Raw genomic sequence first — 20,291 nt, 5'->3', positions numbered from 1 at the left:
AGGAATTTTTAGGGTTCTTTTCAAATTGGCAAGGATTAAGATCTCATTTTCCTTGGTTCACATTAACTGGCATTGTGCACAGTTCCTTCATAAATAGGTCAGGTTGAAAGATTTATTGGGTCCTAACTGGTAGTATCTTGGGAAATGCATAGGGAGTTCCTGTAAAGCAAGGAAATATGGTGAACATCTCACATTGGGGGATGTTTCCCAGGCCAGCCTCTCAGGGAAGACTTGGTGCTAAAATTCAATAATTTAAAGGGAAGGTGATTGTAAGCCGGTTTGATTCTCCCTTAAGTGGTAGAGAAAATTGGCATATAAAAACTGATTCTTCTTTTTCTCCTCCTCCTCCTCCTCCTCCTCTACAGCATGGACGGGTGATGGTGGAAGATCAACTCCTCTTGGCATACTATTGGATGTACAAGCAAGGAACTCTGTTTTGTAGAACTTTCTCCCTGAATCGTGATCTTGGGTAGATATTTCTTAGAGGCATACAGGTCACAGAGGTAGGGGTAATGCGGTGTTCACAGTATCAACTTCCACAGAGTAGATTTAGCTGACAATTATGTTGATGTTTTGGATCTGGAGAAACTAATACAGTGTCCTTATTACAAGAACCACCAAATAAGAGCATGTTGGTTCCCCTATCACCTCGTCAAATACCACAAGAATCACCCTGATATTGTGGAGCAGCTGGTGGCGTGCCCCTTTAATGCTCACCACCAGGTCCCTACAGCAGAGTTCAGCCAACACCTACCCAGCTATGATGACAAAAGATTCATTGAGCAGGACATTGCAAATCAGTCAGGCAGCTACAGAAAAGAACCCAAAGTGGTAAGCACATGGCAGTTTCCACCATGTGAAGAAGACTGGGACAATGATTTAGGAGATGAATCGAAGTCTGTTTTCATTTGGGTCATGAGCCGCTGTGAGACAAACAGTTCTGAATCAAGCACAACCATGGGGATTGAGGGTGGGATATAAATAAATAAATAAATGAATGAATGAATAGTGAGATAGAGCAGCAATATGGCTAGATTCCCTAGCTAACACATGGACACTACAATATTGTCGGTCTTGTTTTCATTCTCTTTCCTAATAACTAGCAATGGTTTTACTTTTTTTTTTATTCTGCACACTTAGTCAATATTTTCACCAAACTATTCGTCTGCAGGCCAAAATCTGTTTCCTAGTTAGTCATTGCCAGTTGAAACCCCATAAAGATGCATTTAAAGTTGGGATTTTTTTTCTCCTAAGAGTATTGTCAGGCATCGGCCTGGTATCCAGCAAAGCACCAGGTGATGCCTCAAGGCTACTCTGTTTTGTGCTACTCTGAGTTTGTTGTATCTGGCTTTGCCCTGAGAACACGGGCTATCTCTGGGTTCTCCTGGCAACCAGTGTTCTGAAAGTTTGCCCTATTTCTGTAGAACCCTCTGTGATTTCCCTCATTAGTGTCCTTGCAACATCTCTAGTTGGTTTCTGCAACTTACTGTGCTTTCCTTAATAAATTATCTTTCTATGGAGTTCCTGTCTAGAGGTTGATTATTGGGATTTGCCTGGTGAGCCCAGAGCTGACAAGTATCTCCTTGCACTTACTGTGCTTTCCTTAATAAATCATCTTTCTATGGAGTTCCTGTCTAGAGGTTGATTACTGGGATTTGCCTGTGCATGTTTGTCTCCCCATCCATAAGGACTTTATACTTTCACACACTAAACCTCAATTTCCATGGGATCACCAAGTCACCCAGTTTGAGGAGATCATTTTGGAGCTCCTTTGGTTACCTCTATACTGAATAACTTGGTGTTTTCCATAACTATGGATCCTTTATTGCTCACTAAAAATTATAAGTTACCTATGAACTAATTGAATAGCACAGGTCCCAATTCCAATCCCAGAATCAGAATCAAATGTCTTATTTCCCTCCATCGTGAGAATTGTCTGTGTACATCTGCTGTCTCCATCCTGTCATTTAACCCCATCCTATTGACCCATGTCTTCTTATTTAGGAGCTTTTGATTAGAGACTTTGTTGAAAGCTTGCTGTAGAGAAGAGCAGGGAGAAATACAGACAGAGGCTAGGTCTCAGATTATCTTTCTCCGCTCTCTCCTAAGTGATAGAAAGTCCTCTCTGCATCAAGGAAAAGAGGCAAAGCCCTTGCTAGTAAAGCTTGTAGGAAGAGGAGACATGAGGATAATAGATGCAAAGTGCCAGCCCTCCATTAATGGATAGCCACATGCCCTGCAAACGAGTAGGGGGAAGGAGGTCAGAAATTGATGACATTATCACTACTATAGTGAAGAGCAAGCATACACCACCCTGAACTTCAGTAGATCTCAGAGAAATCAGTACTATGAGAGACTGAGAACCACTGATTCAAGGTCTGATATATACGGAGAGATTTTTGTGCATGTGTAAACCAGTCCTAAAAGTAAATAAGAAGTCTGACCATAATGAAAGCTCAGAAATACAAGCAAATCAAACATCTAGATTAATCAGTCAGTCAAAATGAACTTCACAACATTAGGAATACAACTCCTAAATGACCAAGTAAGCATGAGCATGAATAGAGATATGTAGGTAAGTTGGACAGAAAAAAAGAGGTTGTGCTTGTGTAAAAGTCTTTATAAAATATAGGAAATGGCAGGAGCTAGGACTGATTACTGTGGAGGATGCTTGTGCTCTGAACAGCAGGCGAGCAATATGAATTATTGGCATTTTTACATTACAAACTGTGCCTTCCGTTGGAATATGAGGTCTTGCAATCCTCAGCCATGCAGATGAAGAATTTAAAATCCTTTCATGTCATCATGCTCTAGAATAGCAATGTTAATGTTGACCCATTACAGTTATCATTATTCTAGCCAAGCAACAGTAACTTCTATTCCATTTAAGGGGTATTAAGGATATCCTTTTAGGTGGGAAGGTATTGTTCATCTTCCCTATTGGTGTGTATATGGATTGATTGTGAGCAAGAACAGTTTAATAGAGGTTTGCTGGAGAGCTCCTCCTTTTGTGGTATCCTGGTAGAGAACAACACACATAAATCATGCTTTGAGCCAGTAAAAGCAACAACCAATAACCATTAGCTTGTGAAAGCTATATGGAATTGAATCTGTTGCACAACTAACCTGGCTATGGGCAGGTATCTTGGCTGCAGGACCAGCAATACAGTAGCTCCCTCCATAAATCAATGTACAATCATGTCAGAAAAGAAAACGATTACCAGAGTGCACTGACAGAAATATTTCTTTCCAAAAATAGCTGAGGATCATACATAATATGTGTCTGATAATGGCTCCTGTGATTGTTTGGGTAGTTCTACTTTCTTCTCCCTTTGGTATACAGAGAGTATGAGACACTTACCTCATGATATATAAAGAAAACAGCACTCTTGAAAATTATTTTGGTGGATTGGTCTAGAATAGTAACCTGACATGGAACTATTGTGAAAAGCTAAAGCAAAGGGAAATGTATAGCAATGACAAGCCTATTGACAATTTGTGCAGTCTTTCAAAATTATCTACTGCAGCTAGCTACAAAGTCACTACATTTTTTGGATCACTCTGTCATTTTGAATGGCAACGCATTGCAGTAGCATTAGCGGATGAAGTGAAAAGCTTTCTTTTGTTCAAAATACGGAGTCTTGAGAATGCAGACTTTGGCAACTTGCTGATTCATTGACTATTCAACATTTCTAGCTGAAGCGGTATGCTGCAGATGAAGTGTGGGTGAAAACATGAATTACTAGTTACAGCTGCTGTCCTTAAAGCACTTTATCCAGAATGCTCAAATTGGAGATGATTTTCATTCTGATGCACACCCCAGTCTAGCCAAACCACTTGGATAATGGAAAAATTGGGCACCCACCATACTCAACTGCAATAGTGTTCACAATATTAATGGAGACTAAATTTACATGTGACATTGAAGCAATTTTCAACACCCCTTTTGCTTTTAGGTTGCATATAGGGGAAAAAGAAAGACAGTTCTTAAAGAGCCATTATCAGGTTCTGATATGTGAGGAAAAGAAAGGCAGTTTTAAATGTGCTTGTTTCAGGACAGTTGGTTTATGATCACATTTCAGCTTCTCTGTGCTTAGTTGGTGTACAGAATGTTAGTCACTCTGCTAACATGATGGGCAGAATAGAATAAAAGCTGGCTAAAATGCTGCCTTACATATAACATGCCATTCATGACTCCATTCCTATCAATCAGAATTTCACTTTATCTCTAGATTTAATTTTAATTGTTTCTTTCAAGCAGAATTGCCAGAACATTCTTACAAAAGTCTTTAGGCCTCTAGTGGTGCACATATTTTATAGAAGAAGGAACACAGGTAGATGACCCATGGATAAGCAACAATAACAATTTTTGGTATGCCTTGTCTGCCCTTTCTACATCTACTGTCTATTTAAAGACCCTTGAGTCATTGCCAGCCTTTTGCAATATACTGTGCATGCCTACAGTTTATACATTCCTTTATCTTTCCTTCCCTCTTTATACAGTTTACGAGTGCTATTGCAATTAAATTGTATGCTAAAATCTACATCGCCTTAGCTTTGCATCTGCTTCTTCTGAATGCGTCAACACACTTATATGCACCGATATACTGCATTTGTTTTCCATTGCACGCTCTTTAAACTCACAGAACCCATTAAATTGTTTTGTACCAGTATTTATCTATAATTCATGCTGTGGCACAATGTGCAACTGATTAGGCAGCTACATTTGCTTTCTTAAATATAGAATTTATTCCTTACATGGAAGGAAGAATTGCAAACAGCAGAAGGCTGGTTTGTAACTCAGCATTCTGGCTGGAAGAAACAGTAGCCAGAATAGCTGCTATAGCACAGAATTATGGCGCCACAGGGCTGGGACTGAATTCGTTCTGTACAACACATGGATCATTCACAGATGATTCACCCTGCAAATTACCCCACAATGTTTACGTAATAATCAGAGAGAAAACATGCACTAATGGCTCCACCATACTCACTCACGTAAATGAGCTTAGTTGTGTGCCATTACAGTTACCATCTATACCTACATAACCACTGGTCAGTTTTGTTCCCTCTAATCACAGCACTGTTGTATATTGGTTCTTTTGCTTTAAGACCAGTTATCAGACTTCTCTAGCAAAAACAAACAAACTAGAAACTAGAAAGAAACTCAGTGCAGTTTAACGCTTTTATGGCCTATACATGTGTAGGTTCATGGTTGTTCACCATATAATAAATACAGATATTCTCTGGTTTGTTATATGTTAGTCCCTTAATATCAAGAAAAACCTGCTATCTTTTGCTTATCATGATGATACTCAGCAAATATAGAAAGTAATAACTTGGCAACATACAATGTTTCTTTCAGAGCTGTTGTAAAACCACTAAAGCAGAGAATACATTGATACAGAAGGCCATTTCAAATTGAGAACATCTCACAGGGCTGAAATCCATGTCTGTACAAATTATGTCAGTCTGGGTCACTGAAAGGGGGGAGAGGAAGACAACATTTTACGGGCCCACAGAGCTGGGGAAGTTATGTAATTTGTTTTTATAATGTTTAGGTGAGATCTCAGTGGCATGAGAGGGAACAAGCTTACTTCAAAATGTATTACAGTAAAAGCTTTGTTAACTGGCATACACAGCTACCATATAGCAAGTTAACAAAATGTTTACCTGTTGAGTGGTCAAGTGAGTTATGCAGTGCTTGCCCAAGTCACTTGGCTGGCTCCCACATGAGTCACTTAGTCAGCATATGGTCAAGTGAGTTGGTTGGTACCCACCAGTGTTACTTGGCTGGAATGCCAGTTAATCCAGCTGTCTGGTTAATTGAGTGCCAGTTAACAAAGCTTTTATCGTTGTTACATAAAGCTGCAATTTTCTCGAATGATTGTGCTGGATTCCAATTATGTAGAATAAGCATATGGACTAACTTTAGCAAGCATAGAATAAGCAACAGCTCAAAGTTGCCTCTTAACCCTGAAAAATGGAACAGAGTTGTTATGTTGTGTCACAGGTAGCTTTAGAAAATTTCAGGGGACCAGGTGTGTACTCATCCCTGTTTTTGAAGACTGATTCTGAGCTTTAAGCTTGACTTTAGTTTTTAAAATACAACACCAATGACAATTGTTGTTTCATTTTCCATCCTTGATCATGCAATACCTCCATCATCCTCAAAGAAATCTTTTGCATGACATACCTATGAAAGTTCAGACAGTGACATAGATTGCCTTAGTAAATCCTTGTTAATTAATCTATTTAATAGGGAAAAAAGATAACCTTTTCTTACAGCGCATTCCTGAGATCTAAGGGTGAAAGCCCTTAGGAGGCCAGGAAGGCGCCTCAATGGCATCCAGGCAACTAACACTGGCGTTAGTGGCCTGAACACCAGTGGGAAGGTCTGGTTGCTGGTTGTGGGGCGCTGCCATGGCAGAGCTGCCCCGGGACTCTAACGTGGCCTTCCAGCGGCATCTGAACACCTTCAAAGGTGTCTCAGGAGGCATTCCCGGGGCGTTCCAGCACCAGGCTGGGGGAGGAGCCACCTTTAGGCAACCTCCAAAGCCCTTTCAGGCCAGGAATGCCCCTTTTTATTTTTGTCGACAACCGCATGGATTTTTAACATCGGGAGCAGCGCAGCCACATTGCCTCCAAAGACTTGCACATTTAACTGGTTAAAAAAAGACAACATGAACTTAACTGATGTTAATTCAGTCCCCTTGAGCAGGCCTCTTTTCCTGTGGGTCCTCATCAACCCAGTGGGTATGCAACTATCAGTAGAAAGACACAGACTCCAAGATGTTACTGACACAAATTAAGTGGTTTATTGGAAGGAACATTTGCACAATACACTAGGAAAGCAAACTATAAACTGCAAGCTGAATCAGATGCATGATACATGAATACATGGAAGAAAGCATGGATATAAAACCAACAGAAAGATTTATATAGCTATTACAGATAATATGGGACACATAAACAGGCAGTGCACAAGCATAAGCAAATAAGGAATTAGTCTACCCTACAGTTCTAAACAAGTCCCCAGTAGTGGACACAATAAGTAGTGGAGAGAGGAACCATAAACTGTTATGCATTGTGAAAATACTTGAAACAAAAGGTAGCAAACATGGGAGCAGCTATAGCAAAAGCCACAAAATCTGATGACAAACTATAGAGTCAGGGTCTGAAAATCCATTTTATTCAAAGGGGAAGGCTTTAACTGTGCCAATCCAGACCCAAAAAACTACTGAACTAAAAACTGTAACAGTGCTTAAGAATCCGTCCTTTGTAAGATGATCCTGAAACTCACACAGTAAAAATGAATATAACTCTGAATAACCAGGGCACAAACAAAAATACAAATGCATTATCTGTCTCTGAATCATTGCCATTCTAAGTCCACTGTCCATGGTACTGTAATTATCTAGATCATAATCTGCATGAAAAAAAATAATTAACCTTTGGTTTATGAGACAGCCAATGTCAAAGCCCTACTCAGATCTTTGCACTCTTGATCTTTATGAGTTAATCAGTGCAGCACTAAGCTTGTTTGTATATTTAGCTGGAGTCATTGTTCAACGTCGAACTTGCTGCTGCCCTATTTTAAGCTTCATTACTATATTCATCACTATGTTCTGAAGTTAAGATGGATACATTAGTGAAAATTCAGGGTCACTTTCTCATTAATGGATGTGATAATATATGAATTGTTCTAAACACATTTCGTAGCAGGGACACGTATATATTAGTCATAGGTCAAGATGCTGCACATATTTGTTTTTCACTTAAATGTAAAGCCAACTTCTCTGTGTCAGAGCAACTGTAGTAGATGGAGGCAGGTGAAAATACAGTTACATACTCGCTTCATTATGGCAGGCCTATACAATAGTAACCTCCTTCAACCTAAATACAGCCCTCCAACCTGTAGAAGGGACTTAATGAACCTCATCTTTTTCTTTCTTTCTTTTTTTAACTTTGTTTCTAGGAATAAATATGAGGGTTTGGTCAAGCCCCTCCACAGCTAATAATTAGGTAAGTGTGGTGCCTATTTTGCCATTGCTATAAAAGTCAGGATGGGGTAGAGTTTTGGTGCAGAAAGGCTTGCCCCCTTCCACTGGCAGAAATGAGTTATGATAGGAACAAGAACCTTTGGATTGAACCCGTGATAATAATAACAGTAATAACTGTGCTAGATACCTGTGGATTATAACAATATGACATGGCCTAATGAGAAATTTCATAACATGTTTTGTAGTAGTCACACGATTAGTGAAGTAAACTGACTAACATAAGTTTAAAATATGCAATGGCCGAAGACCATGCCTATTAATATTATGAGCACATTTTTTTTGCTACTTTTGATAGTTACAGGCTACCAATTTGGTACTAACAGCCTAACAGTCCCCGGAGGCCTCTCTACTCTTCTTACTTGGCTGGCCCAGGTCCAAACTCATGAACAGTGCAATCCCAAACAAATTACACAATTTAAGACCATTTACTGTAATTGTGTTAGAAGGCTGTAATACTGCTTAGGATTGCACTGTAAACCTCAGTGATTCCCTCTGAAGTTTTGTTGCACACTCTGTAAAGTAACAAGAACTTTTTACAGCTGCCACCATCACTGATTTATGAAGATATGTCAGCTTAGCCCCTCAGGGCTAAGCCCCATCTCTTTTATCTTAGCCCCATCTCTTTTAACTTAGTCCCATCTCTGTTATCTCAAATAAGAATTCTATCTCAAATAAGAATTTTATCTCAAATAAGAATTATTTTATCTCAAATAAGAATCTGTTTTATTTTAGCCCCATCTCTTTTAACTTAGCCCCATCTCTTTTATCTCAAATAAGAATTCTAGGTTTTTTGGTTGTATTCTTCGTATCTTTGGGACAAGTTAGACTTCAGTATGGGATTCAGTAAGACCACGACATCACTAAATTCATATTTAAAAGTTTATTTGTACTTAAAATTGATTACCCTAAAAAAGAAACATAACAACTACATGGATAATAACTACATAGCAAAGGAACAAAAAAGAGTATAATCCTCTCTCCTAGGTTAAAAAAACTGTCTATGATAGTAAAGAGGTAGAAAGCAAAAAAGTACAGTTGCTAAATTTCAGTTTCCATCTCTTTATGCTGGTTCTCTCCAACATTCTTGACACCTTCATGGAAGCCAATAGTATCCCCATCCCCAAGAAGAGCATACAGTAGCAGAATCTCTGTCTAATCTCACAAATAGTTGAGGCTAATTCCCCCCCCCCCCGAAGAATCCTTATGGGTTAGATCCTATGACTCTCTTCCATTAAACTGGATCCTATTACTTCCATCCATCAGGTTTTCCTCCAACAGGGAAAGCCTTCCTTCAATGAAGAATGACTTTTTTTTACTGATAGAGAAAGGCTTGCTGGGATGAAGAAAAATCTTTCTTTGCTGAAGGAAGCCTTTCTCCTTTGGAGGAAAACTTGGTGGAAAGAAGTAATAGGATCCAACCGTATCTTATGAGTAGCAGAGTCCTATTCTTTTAATCTAAAAATACAAATAAAATCACACATAGGAACATTAAAATATAATACAAGTATTTTTTTACTATTTTATCTTTACTGGTGTTTCCAGAACAGTTGTATTAGATTTTTGATAGACAGACGTTATACATTCAAATACAATTTGCATACAGAAGGAATCCTGTTGGAGTTACCATTCACAGTAGGTAGGCAGCTTGTGTGGGTTTATTTATGCCAATTAAACATACACTGAAAGGGTGGAAGAATTAAAACAATAAAACCTTCTGAAAGAAAGCTTTGGGCAGTGTGCAGATTTATTTAGACTGACCTTTTTAATGGTAAAGCAAATTAAATAAAAAGACTCATTTAAAATGATTTAGAAGCTAAAGTGGTTTAATGCTGTTAAAAGGGCATTTCTGGTAAATTACCAAATACATTGAGACCAATACTCTAATAATAAAAAAACATTATTTTTGTTTGTTCAAGGAAAGTAAGAGAAATTACTAGTACGCTTAAACTGAAATAGGTCACAAATGCAATGTTGCTTTAGATTCTGATGCCGACTTTGATACATTTCAATCAATAACATTTTTATAAAGCAACATTAGGAGCACAGTGCTCTCCACAATTACTTGCACATAAGTCCTTACTGAACTCATTGGGTTTTCTTTCTGAAGTCCTGAGTAAGACTAAGCACAGACTGAGCTATAAAACTGTTGCTTTTGATATGGAACAATACTGGGACTAAATTTGTCTTTATGTTTTCTGTATTTCCAAGGGTCAATGTATCTTTTTCTCTAAGGGATAGAGAGGCAATGAACATACAAATGGTGAAGGAAAATAGACTTTATTAAGTAGTTTATGTAGTCTACTGAAGAAAATCACATCTACATAAGAAGTAATGCAAGTAAATAATATGTTTATGTCCCTTCAGCTGTTGGGAACCCCTGGAGTGGTATGCGGAAAAAGTCCAATATAGACAACTGTATTATCTTCCCTCTACTCCCATACAAGGTGCAAAACTCTGAAGATATAAACAACATACTCTCCAGTTCAGTATATCAACTAGAGATATGTGAAGAACAGAGACAGGTATTTGGGTCTGCTGATATGCAAGGCAACTCCGGCACATATGGAGAAATAGTGGTGCACCATCTGACTCCTCAAGATGAAAATTGTATCCCACAATTGTACTACATTTTCCAGCCATGATAAAGTGTATTAAATGATATTCCCTATCACTAGGAACAATAACGGCTCTCTCTTATTGCCCTCAGAGTAACCAGGTGTGGAAATATACGCCCACCTATTCAGTGCAAGATGCCATTGTGTTATAAGCCATTCATATCACACAAATCAAATTTATTACTATGCCTTAAGGCTGAAACCATGGCAGACATTTCCCCATTACACTACTGTCTTCATCACAGCCAAATTAAAGGCCATTAGTACAATAAGCATTTGTCATCTAAGAAGACTGACGGAATCACTTAGGTTTTACCTGAGTTTTGTTTATGAGATGTACATATTTGGCTACAGAGACTCTGAACCAATGCCTAACTTCTGAAGTTGAATGCCTAAGTCCAGTAACTAGATTCAAGTCCTTAGAAGCTCCTTTCATCAGAGCTTTGATGGAGGTAATATTGATTGAGAAGGCTGAGGTCTTGAAGGACAAAGAGCTGCCCATTTTTATGGGGTCAATTGTCTCTCACTGACTTGGTTAAGAGCCTAGGGGTGATTCTGGATCCAGCTTTATTGCTGGACAAGGAGGCTGCTGCTGCTGCAAAAAGGATATCCCACCAATTCTTCTTAGATCAGAAGATGCCCCCCCTTATCTTGAACTGGCTAACCTGGCCATGTGGATCCATGATACCTCAAGGACAAACTGCACAGGTATGCCCTTAAAGATGGCTCAGAAACTCCAGTAGTTGGTACAGAATGCCACAGCCAGGCTACTGTCGAGCGCTAAGCGGAATGCATGTATCACTCTCACTCTGCAGACACTCCATAGGTTATAAATCAGCTGCTGTGCTCAGTTTAAGGTAGTTCATCTACAAAGCCCTTAATGGCATTGGGCCCATGTCCCTGCAGGACCACCTCTCCTGCTGTATTCTGCAGCAACAGCTCCACTTGTCAGAGCACAGCCTTCTGAAAGTACCCCCATGCAAACAGGTAAAAACAGCAGTTGCCCATTCGTGGGCATTCTCTGGGGTGGCTCCCACATTATGGAAGGGTCTGTCTGAGGCTATTAAGAAGGCACCTACTATCATTTTACAAAATGTGCAAATCAGAATTGTTCTGGAGAGCACTTTTGCAGAGTAACTAGAGTTGTAGAGGGAGTAGAGCTGTAGATCAGCTTGGGAGGTGACCTCTGTTACAGAAAATTTGTTTCCCCCCTCCCTCTTCAATCCTAGCCCCCCTGCGCTGTGTTTTTTTTTACTAAGAATCTTTATTATTAGACTCAAATGTTACCATATTTTGTAATCTACTTGTGGATTGCCTGCATATCTTTGTTACATTTTGTAGTCAGTTTACTGATTGACTGAATAGCTCTACCCTAATCCACCTTGAGTCTCAGTAAGAAAGGTGGGCTATACATGAAAATAAATAAAATGAAATATATACATGTGTTCTCATGCTAGTAGTGTATGTGTATTGAATCTCTGATGTCGATGTAGTACATTTTCATCTTGCCATTTCTCAAAGGATCTCAGGGTCATCCCTTTCTAATTTTATCCTCACAACAACCCTGTGAAGCAGGTTTGGCTGAGATAGAATGAGTGGTGTAGGATCCTCCTGTGCATTTCATAGTAGAAGATGGATTTGAACCTTGGTATCCATATCCTAGCCTGGCATCGAAGAAGAAGAAGAAGAAGAGTTACTTTTTATATGCCGACTTTCTCTACCACTTAAGGGAGAATCACCCAGCTGGCTTCGTGTGTAGGAGTGGGGAGACCAACCCAATTCACCAGATTAGCATCCGCCCCTCATGTGGAGGAGTGGGGAATAAAACCCAGTTCTCCAGAGTAGAGTCCACCACTGCAAACCACCACTCTTAACCACTACACTACTGCACAACACTGGCTCTCATGAAGCCTGATCACTATTCCTGTAGGTCCGACCAGTTTCATTCTTTATGTTGAGTAATCAAGCCTTAATATAGATTGACTTGAAATAAACTAATACATCTGATAATTAGTGTGTCAATATGTGTTTGTATGCCAAAGATAAAAATAAGTTATTTCTCTACTTTTGTACCAAAAATTGTTTCCCCTAACATCCCCCTTTCACAGTGTTCATTAAAGAGAGCAAATATATGTCTTTTCTGGAAGACTGGTCACATCATTGAACCTACAAGTTGAGCTTCAGCTATCCATTAAAAACAAGAGCTGATGCATTCAACAATGAAGAAGAAATCTTGGTATATCTTGACTGACCAGTTTCAATAAGACAGTCAGAAGGTGTTGCATTTAGTTATTGTTTAAAAGGATAAAAGATATCCTGGACAGGGAGTCCCCAGCAATCCAGATTTCCATAGTTTCCTATGGGGAAATGTCATGCTTTCTCCAAGGGATCAAACAGCAAAAGAGAAAACCATCCCTCCTCTCCAAACAACAAAGATCATCACCACAGAACAGTGATTCCTAGAACAATATGTATCTTCCAGTCTTCCCCCAAAGGGATGCCACACCACATGCAATGCCATCATGCCCATGTACCTGTCCCTATGCCCCCAACCTCCCATTTTCAACTGGTTGCCAACCATTCACAGACACTTCTAAAGCCTCCCTGGCTATGCACTATAAATTATTGTTGTACTAAACTGTGAAGAATAACCTATATATATGCCACAAAATAAAATACAATAATGTCGCTTTGTTCATTTCCAGTACATTTAAGTGGAGCTCATTTGTATTTGCTTACTTATGAGATCCAGTGCATGACATGAGGTTACTCTGGAAATATTTAAAAGTCTAAAGGGTAGGAAAATGCACTGGCAACATCTTCACAATAGCACTTTAATATTCTTTAGCTCCCCGCTTTCCCCTCACATTTGCTGGGAATTAGTGGTCATACACTGCTTTTCTGTTATCATGACTGTGAACTTTTCTTACCAACATGATAGATTTCATGCATTCTTCTTTCTTGCCTGGTAGTACTATGCACTGGGAACATAGATAAAAAATAATATTCAGACCCAATTATTTGATTATGGTCTAATTATACAGAAGCCCCGGTGTACTTTCGTAAAATAGTCTTAATATAGCTGGACATTTCCCAGTCTTATTGTATATTACATCCAGGCTGGTTTCTGCTAAATAGGTGCATAGAAAAAGTTAAATATATTTTACATAACATATATAAATAGGTAAAGAGACAGTAAAAAAATGTTACGGTACATGCATTCTGAAGACTAGGAGAGCTATTTGCAAAGAAAGCCATGTGCAAGACAGTTAGTTCAATGAAATGTATTATTTAATTTATGCTTATAATTCTATCCCTGTGTTTGTGATGTTACTTGGAAGACTTACAGCCCATTCCTGAGCTGGCGGCATACGGGAACGGCGGGGAAGAGGTGCGGCGTTGCCTCTTCCTAAGCCGATTCCCATACGCTGTTAAACAAAAAAAAAAGCCGTTTCATTGCTTTTTCTTGTTTAACTGGGGCCTTTCGCCCCATAGGGAACAGCGAGGCTACACCTGCTAAAAAGCATGTGCAGCACCGCCGTTCCCGGTGCCGGCGTACCGGTCGAACAGGGATAGGAAGCCGCCTAACCAGCGGCTCCTCCCCCGGCCCACCCCCGGAACACCCCGCTGCACTGGCTCGGCCTCTCTACGCCGTGGCCTGTGCCATGAAGAGGCCATGTCAGTGGAGGGGCGAGGCATGGCCCCACAGTGCTCAGCGGCCGCTGGGACTGGCCTCACCGCCAACATAAGTGTGTGTAATCGCACAATTAAACACACTTACACTGGTGGCGAGGTCACGCAGCCTCCTAAGAGGTTTCGAGGCAAGACCTAGGAATGGGCTGTTAATATGATATGACTAAGAACCATAAAATACATAAAATGCCAAGTCAAAACACTGGTTTATTATTATTTTACAAGATCGTCTGTTCCCTTCCTTCCAGCATTCACACTCTATAGTGCATCAGGATATTGTTGAGGCCAGGAGAAAGAAATAGCTCCTCTGCCTTTGAGCTGATATTACTTAAATGATTTGGCTCAAGATCTTGGCAGAGTTCAGACAAGGGCCCTGATTCTTTTGGGGAACCCAGTGGTTTGGATCCAGCAAGGTGTTTCTGTGGACACAGTGATTTCTGTTAATGGAATGCAACTTGCTTGCTTCTCTCTCCTCCTACTACAGCCAAAAATGTGGCTTTTAGGAAAAGGTGGTGAAAAGTTACATAATGGGCAGAGATTGTTTAGTCTGTGGAAATGCTGAGGTACATCCATGTACTGTTGCTAATATCAGCTGTTTATATAGGCACTGAGAATGCTGGGTAATACTTTAATTTTTATTTAATTTCTACCCTGCCCTTTCCCAACCGAAGTTCGGCTCAGGCAGGCTGACAACCAAAATGAAATACAATTAAAAATAGATGAACTATCATCAACATTTGAAATCTAACATTCACATTAAAATTCCAAGTGGTGCCCTACTAATAAAGGGAACAAACAAGAAAACAACTGGGGGAGAAAGAAGGGAAAATGGAGGGGAGGGGACTGTAATCAGGGAAGGAGAAGGGCAGGACGTGGAGGCCAGCTAGAGTGAAACCATTGCTATCCTCAACAGTAGGTTTGGTGGAACATCTTGGTCTTGCAGGCCCTGTAGAACTGAGCCAGATCCTGCAGGACCGAGGTCTCACTTGAGAAAGAGGCCGGAGCCAGAGCTGAGAAGGCTTTGGCCCTGGTTGAGGATAGACAGATGTTTTCAGGCAGGGGGCTACCAGTAAGTTCTTATCGGCTGAGCATAACGCTCTTTGGGGTGGCAGAACAGGAAAGATGATCCTGCAGATACGACGATCCCAGTTAGAATTGCCAGGTCCCTTTGCTCCAGCATTCTGGCCTACATGGTTATTTTATTCATTTATGTAGCTTTTTTTAATGCTGCCTCTCTAGGAACCTGGCTGAGGCAACTAACAAAATAACAACCATGTTCATCAGCTTGGAAACCCTATTTGGGTGGAAAGGTGGCAAAGAAATGCTTTGTATGAATGAATACAACATGGAAATGTATTAATTAAAAATCCGGGATTGAAACCTAGCCCCGCATAAGAACACAGACCGTAAAAACAGACAACTAACAACTGAAATTAAGTTTCTGGTCTAAAATACTGTTTAAATAAAAATCAACTCCTTAATTAAAAGACTGGGTTGAAAAGCAAGTTTTTGGCCTGGGGCCTTGCACCTAAAAGAAAGTAATGTAGGTGCTGGGTGAACCTCAAGGGGGGAGTATTGTGGTGGCTATGAGTGGGGAAAGGGGGAAGATTCTGAGGCATCTGTTCACTGGACTGAAGAATGTCCATTCCTCCATTCCAGCCTCTCCTAAAGATTTTTTAAAAACCCCAACCACCCACCATCAAATCAAATGCTTTGATTACAGGATTGGTAGTCTGTAAGCTATGTGCTCCCTAAAGGTCTGTTTTTGAAAACCCTGTAGACCAAAGCTGTAATTATTTGTGAAGAAAATAGAAATTACCTTTCCCTAGATATTTGACGAGTCAGACAAGACACAGATGGAGATGAACAACAAAGGTTTATTTAACAGAAGATAATGTATTTAATAAGCTAAATGTTTTGTGTGGATGGCTTCAATATATCAAGCAAAACGGGCTCTCAATTTCAGCCCCCAAGGTTACAAACTTTTCCCCAATGAGAGTAACAACTTCATAGCTGACCATCAAGCAAAGTGAATAAACCCTGATTTCCCCAGACAGGTTACCTTAATAGGTTCAAGGCTGTTCTTTTACCACACAGAGCTCCTCTCCACAGAACCTGTACACATGATTTAGGAATGGCAGGCTTTTAACAAGACACTTATTTGTCTCTCTAAAACAAGCTTTCTTCCCTAAGCCAACCCCAACCCCTATACTAAAATCCAGGATAAAAGCTTAGCAGGTTGGACAACATGGGAGGAGGTGATCCTTCAGGTACCCTGGCACCAAGCCATTTAGGGCTTTAAAGGTAAGAACTAACAATTTGAATTGTGCCTGGGAAAAATGGGAACCCAGTGCACATCTTTCAGCACTGGGGTGATACAATCCCAATATCCTGCCCCTGACAATGGGCTGACTGCTGCATATTGGATGAGCTGAATTTTCCAGACCAATTTCAAAGGCATCCCAACATAAAGCACATTGCATCTAAACTGGATGTAGTCAGAGTACAGTTCAATGTAACCAGATCATGCTTTTTGAGGAACAGCCATCACTGGGGTATCAACTGAGGCTGATACAAGGCATTATTTGTCACAGAAGAGATCTGGGCCTTTGACTGTAGGCTAGGATCCAGCAGTACCTCCAAGCTATGGAGCTGTTTCTTAAGGGGGGAATGCAACTGCCCAAAGTTTAGGGTCCTAGCTTTGTCATTAACCAACAGAACCTCAGAATTGTCTGGATTGAGGTTCAGTTTACTGGCCCTCGCCCATCCCATCACCATCTCCAGGCATCAGCTCAGGACTTCCACAGATCCAACTGATTCAGCTTTAAGGAGAAGTAGAGCAGGATGTCAACTATATATTAGGTGGCACCTTACTCCATATCCCATGATGGCCTCGCTCAACATTTTCATGTAGATATTACAGTGTGGGGACAAAGTGGAACCTTGCAGGACCCTGTAGCATAAATGTCATGGGGCTGTGCAGCAGTCTCCCAGCACCACTTTCTGGAATTAGCCAGTCAAACAAGAGCAGAACCACTAAAGCACTCTCAACTTATCCAACCTCGCTAGAAGGATATGTGTATTGCATGTGCAATGTCATCCAGGAGAACCAACAGGGACACACACCCTCTGTCACTCTCTCAGCAAAGGTCATTTGTCAGAGTGACCAAGGCCATTTCCATCCCAAACCCAGGCCTGAATCCAAATTGAAATGGGTCTAGATAAACCATCTCCTCCAAGACTGCTTGATGCTGTGTGGCCACTACCCACTCAAGCATCTTGCCCAAAAATTGAATCTTGGTCACTGCACAGTAGCTGTTCAGGTCTGTGGTGTCCAGGAATGCCTTCTTCCGGAGGGGTCACATGACTGCCTCTTTCAAGGAGGTTGGAACTACACCCTCCAGACCCATTTGACCAGCCCCACTCAATACTGATAGCCACAAAAAGCAAGGGTCAAGTTTAGACATGGTGGGACAGAGACTCCTGAGCAGCACGTCCACTTCATCAGGCCTCACCAATTGAAAGTTTTCCATACATCTAGGACCAGATTGTACTCCAATTAGGGTTGCCAGGTCCCTCCTCCAACCGGCGGGAGATTTTGGGGGCGGAGCCTGAAGAGGGGAGGGACTTCAATGCCATAAGGTTCAGTTGCCAAAGAGGCCATTTTTCTCCAGGTGATCTAATCTCTATCAGCTGGAGATCAGTTGAATTAGCAGGAGATCTCCTCTACTACCTGGCAGTTGGCAACCCTAACTCCAATGGCATCCTGAAACTGAATTACACCAGCATCTAAGTCACTCCACAGGCTGCTAGACTATTCTCGTATAGAGTACTGGAGGCATTATGCCATCATTTGCCTCTTGGCAGGGCTTATAGAGTATGCTCTAAATCATTTTTTTTTAATATCACACCCCTCTTATTCTTCCATTTTATTTTCATTGACTGACTGTCCCAGATATCAGAGGGATTTTCTTTTGGCTAAACTACATGATTTCCCCTCCTGTTCTGGCTGTTAGATTTCAAGAACAACCCAACTTGGATAGATTATGTGCAACTGAAACTTTATCTCACATTTTATTTAGACATATGTCGGTTGCCCCTTTGAGAGATCAGTGGATACAACTTGTGATAGTTTCTGATGTTTTCCTTTTTTCCCTGCTAGCTGATATGGATCATTACTTTGGCTGTGGCTAAATTTCTGGCAGCAGTAGGTTCTGTGTAAGGATGGAAATAGAGGGTGATATTTGTAAGATTAGTTCTCTGCAAGATCACTGGGTCATCGGATTGTTAAATAAAAGTCAAGAAAAGCAATATAACTCACAGTGGATGCAGGGGATTTTATCTGTAAAATGCATTGCAAAAGCATCACGGGGGGCTTATAAGTTTTCTGAATCTACATTTTCTGAAGCCTGGGATAGGAGTCCCTTCACAAGTTGGAAATGCTGCGTTGGATGGCATTGCACAGTTGCAATTGTGATGGAGAAGGGAGCTAAATTTTCTGCCATAACCAACACAGAGCAGGCATGACAATGTGCTCTTACCTGAGCTTGGTCATTAATGGTTATGACTCCATGCAGGTCCAACAATTATGGGAAGAAACTTTCACATGTCAGAAAGTACTGCTGGGTGGAGGCGAATGCTAACTGCATCTTGTAACCCAGAGAGCTGAAATTAATCCTGTTGCCTCGTTAAGTGTGTCTGCACACATGATCGTTATAGTCATGCTTTATGATTTTACGTGCATATTTAAAACACCTTAGTATACACCTAATATGTGTGATATGTGTGTATATATATATATATGTTTATATATGTGTGCATTGTACCATCATGTCACTTCCGACTCATAGCAACCCTTTGAATTAATGATCTCCAAAATGTCCTATTGTTAATTGCACTGCTCAGGTCTTGCAAACTGAGACCTGTGCCTTCCTTTATGGAGTCAATCCATCTAATGTTGGGTCTTATTCTTTTCCTGCTATCTTCCACTTTCCTAGAATTAATGTATTTTCCACTTACCCTTATCTTCTCATAATGGGACCAAAGTCCAATAGCCTCAGTTTGGTCATTTTGGTTTCTAGGGAGAGTTCAGGCTTGATTTGATCTAGAACCCACTTTTCCACACTTCACAATATCCATAAAACACTCATCCAACACCACATTTAAATTAATCTACTTTCTGTCAGTTTTCTTCATTGTCCAACTTTCACACCCATATATAGTAATAGGGGGTACTATGGCATGAATTATCTTGATCTTGGTTGCCAGTGACACATCCTTATACGTATGAATCTTTTCTAGCTCTGTCATGGCTTCCCTTCCCAGTCTCAGTCTCCATCTGACTTCATGGACTTGATTTGAGCTTGAAGACTGCTGGTGCATAGATTCCTAACAGGAAGGTGTGGGTCCTGCGAGCAGAAAACCTCAGGTAAAACTCCCATGCATAAATGACCACTGTCACAATATCCAAGTAACACTTGGGATGCAAAATAATCAGCAAACATTTTCATTGTTTTGTCATGAAGATACTTTTTTGTTGTTGTTGAGATGGAAACCAAAGTACTCTAAGTTGATGACTTGGAGATGCCATAAAGAAATAGATTTTATTTGTATATTTGAAAAAGCTTAAAAGTTGTGTTTTATGGGTTGCCATGGGCTGTTCAGTTAAGTACACTTTGTAGTCCATTTTATTTTTACTGAATAGTTATTGTTAATTTCTTATGATTAATTTCTTATGGACTTTGCTATTGAATATTGTTGAATTATTTTGTTTATATTATGATCTTAAACCTCTTGTACTTTTGGAGGGGGGGCAGGGTAGAACAATTCCTTTCTCCCCAAGAACATTTTTGCCGACTGGGTGGGTTCAGGGGAGTGTATTGAAATACTGAAGAGAAGTAAAATAGAATATAGAAGTAAG

The 20,291-nt window shown here is 40.3% G+C and overlaps 1 pseudogene; it reads left to right on the top strand.

Moving 5' to 3' along the window:
• Nucleotides 1-366: 366 nt before the first annotated feature.
• On the top strand, nt 367-981 carry LOC130485090 (gametocyte-specific factor 1-like; annotated as a pseudogene).
• The last annotated feature ends 19,310 nt before the right edge of the window (nt 982-20,291 follow it).

This window comes from Euleptes europaea, chromosome 12 (assembly GCF_029931775.1).
Source record: "Euleptes europaea isolate rEulEur1 chromosome 12, rEulEur1.hap1, whole genome shotgun sequence".
NCBI classification, from domain to species: domain Eukaryota; kingdom Metazoa; phylum Chordata; class Lepidosauria; order Squamata; family Sphaerodactylidae; genus Euleptes; species Euleptes europaea.
This window is presented reverse-complemented; position numbering and strand designations above follow the sequence as displayed.